The sequence below is a fragment of the Scyliorhinus torazame genome, chromosome 5 (genome assembly GCF_047496885.1).
Source record: "Scyliorhinus torazame isolate Kashiwa2021f chromosome 5, sScyTor2.1, whole genome shotgun sequence".
Taxonomy (NCBI): domain Eukaryota; kingdom Metazoa; phylum Chordata; class Chondrichthyes; order Carcharhiniformes; family Scyliorhinidae; genus Scyliorhinus; species Scyliorhinus torazame.
In genome coordinates, this window is record NC_092711.1 from 123,814,978 (window position 1) to 123,817,879 (window position 2,902).

The 2,902-nt window shown below is 46.1% G+C and overlaps 1 non-coding gene across 1 annotated transcript; it reads left to right on the forward strand.

The window, feature by feature from the left end:
* Nucleotides 1-470: 470 nt before the first annotated feature.
* On the forward strand, nt 471-543 carry trnav-cac (transfer RNA valine (anticodon CAC)). Its single transcript has one exon. It is a non-coding gene; the product is annotated as a tRNA-Val (tRNA).
* The last annotated feature ends 2,359 nt before the right edge of the window (nt 544-2,902 follow it).

The following is a 2,902-nucleotide window of genomic DNA, read 5'->3' on the forward strand; positions in this document are numbered from 1 at the left end:
ACAGAAAACGTTATCAAAGGGCTCGTCCGGGATTTGAACCCGGGACCTCCCGCAAGTTTCGCAATCGAGACACCCAAAGCGAGAATCATACTCCTAGACCAACGAGCCGCGGAACTGGCACAGAAGCACGCTGTTATAGCCATCGAAAGTTGATCCAACATCTGCGGAAGATACTGGAACAACTCAGCGAGTCAGGCGGGATTTGTCGACAGGACAACAAAGCTCGTCTTTCACCATCACCTTTCATTAAAACCGGGACGGGTTAGAAATGTCGGACGTTTTAACCAAGTCAAATCCCGGTGGGAGCAAACAGAACAACAGGAAAGCGCTCTGACAGGGTGCAAGTCAGGAGAGATTAAATTAGAAAAGGCAGTCGTCTTGTAATAAGTGGCCTAGCCTCTCAGCCTCACCATGCGAATCTGCAGCAGCACAGTGAGGTTGCACATTGTACACGTCTGTGGTTGCCAGCTGTTTCTGTAGTGTAGTGGTTATCACATTCGACTCACACGCGAAAAGTCCCCGGTTCGAAACCGGGCAGAAACATCTCGGGCTACCAGGTTGTTCGGTTGCTGACTTTTGCCGCAATCTCATAACTGGTCTTCATCACCGAAAAATAGCAAACTGCATGCACCCGTATGGTTGTGGTTATTTTCGAAAGCCCTGCCTTCTCAATTTAACTTCCACTTCAAGCAAAACATAACTTATCTTCAGGTCTGTAAATTTCGATTCCTGATTGTTTTCTAAGTTGAGACATCGGTTTTAAAGAAACGGCTGTCTTCTTGTCATAAGTGACATGGCCTCTCAGACGAACCATGAGACGCTGCAGCAACACAGTGAGGTTGAACATTGCATAAGTCCATTGATTACTGCACCGCCAGCGGTTTCTGTAGTGTAGTGGTTAGCACATTCCCCTAACATGCGAAAGGTCCCCGGGGCCATACCGGGTAGAAACATCACGTGCTTCTCATGTTGTGTGAGGAATGTTTGCACAAAGTACTTTTGTTCCCCCATCTCGTATGTTCGAGGATTATGAGGTTTAGTCTCTCATGAGCCACTAAAATAAATTCCACATTAAGTCACAAGCACTGAATTTTCGACAGGCAATGAGAAGAAAAGGACCTTCCTATTTTGGATATTCGGAGCTAGTTCATCCACAACAGAATTTCATGCATTTACAAATGCAGATCAACATACTTATTCACCATCTCAAACATGTCTAAATAAACGACAAATGCAACTTACTGCGGATGCTTCATTCTGAAACAAAAACAGAACATACTGGACAATCTCAGCAGGACTGACAGCCTCTGTGGAGCGAGATGGCAGCGGTCGTTCCGGGCCTGGGTGACTCTTTGTCAAAGCTGGAGAACTGGAAATGGGGTCAGATTCAGACTAATGTGGATGGGGCGGGGTTGGCGTGCCCTATTGGACCTCGATAGAGTGGTCAGCAATAGGTGGAAAATGACGAAAATGTCTCGGACAGAAAGAAAAAGGGAATGTAAATGAGGCTAATCAAGGCTAACAAAGGTGCTGATAGTGGCGCCTCAAGAGATCAGAATGTGTTAATAGCAGAACAAAGTAAGCAGTGTGTCAGCGAACAATTGGCGACAGGGTTGCTCAAGTAGGATGGTATGGGCTGGGGGGAGGGGGGCAATGCTGAGGGTAAAACATACCAATGGAAGGAATGAAAATAACTTGATGGAAATAAACAGATGGTGGAGGTAGAAGAGAGATTACACAGTCTGATGTTGTTGAACTGAATAAAATGAAACATACAGAGAGCTGCCTGAATCAACTGGAATTAGTCAATAGAGGTAAGTGAATGTCATACCCCTAGACCAACGAGCCGCGGAATTGGCACAGAAGCACGCTGTTATAGCCATCGAAAGTTGATCCAACATCTGCGGAAGATACTGGAACAACTCAGCGAGTCAGGCGGGATTTGTCGACAGGACAATAAAGCTCGTCTTTCACCATCACCTTTCATTAAAACCGTGGAAGGTTAGAAATGTCGGACGTTTTAACCAAGCCAAATCCTGGTGGGAGCAAACAGAACAACAGGAAAGCGGTCTGACAGGGTGCAAGTCAGGAGAGATTAAATGAGAAAAGGCCTAGGGTTCCCTGGCCACAGAGTGAGGTGAGCATCGAATGAGAGAATAATTACACCACAGTATGAGGCCATTCTAGCCGCTGTGTCTGTGCCAGCTCTCAACAACTACCGCCCGGATACAAAGAAGAAGTGGAAACAAGATTCAAACCCAAATCTGCGATGGAAGTACACACAGAATGGGGGCAGCATTTACAGTGTGAGACTGTTGCACACACTATGTGTGTGCAAGCTGTATTGAGCCCAGTGGAAAGATGCGCTGCTGTTCCTCGAGTGTTTGTTGAGCTTCTTTGGAACATTTCAGGAGGCCGAGGTCCGGGAGGTCAGCGTTAAGATGCAGCTCTCCAGTCAGTTCAATTCTCCACTTTGGCTCTGTGGATTAGATGGGTCACGTCCCTGTGAAGTTAACGCAGATCATGTTAAGTTCGATCTAATTTCTACATCTTGTGGTTTTATATGTTGAAACATCTGCTTTTGAAAGAAACAGCAGTCGTCTTGTAATAAGTGGCCTGGCCTCTCAGCCTCACCATGCGAATCTGCAGCAACACAGTGAGGTTGCACATTGTACACGTCCGTTGATTTCCAGCTGTTTCTATAGTGTAATGGTTATCACATTCGCCTAACACGCGAAAAGTTCGAAACCGAGCAGAAACTTCTCGTACTTCCAGTTTAGTCTGTTGCTGACTATTGCCGCAATCTCGTAACTGGTCTTCATCAACGAGTAATAGCAAAATGCATGCACCCGTATGGTTGTGGTTATTTTCGAAAGCCCTGCCTTCTCAATTTAACTTCCAC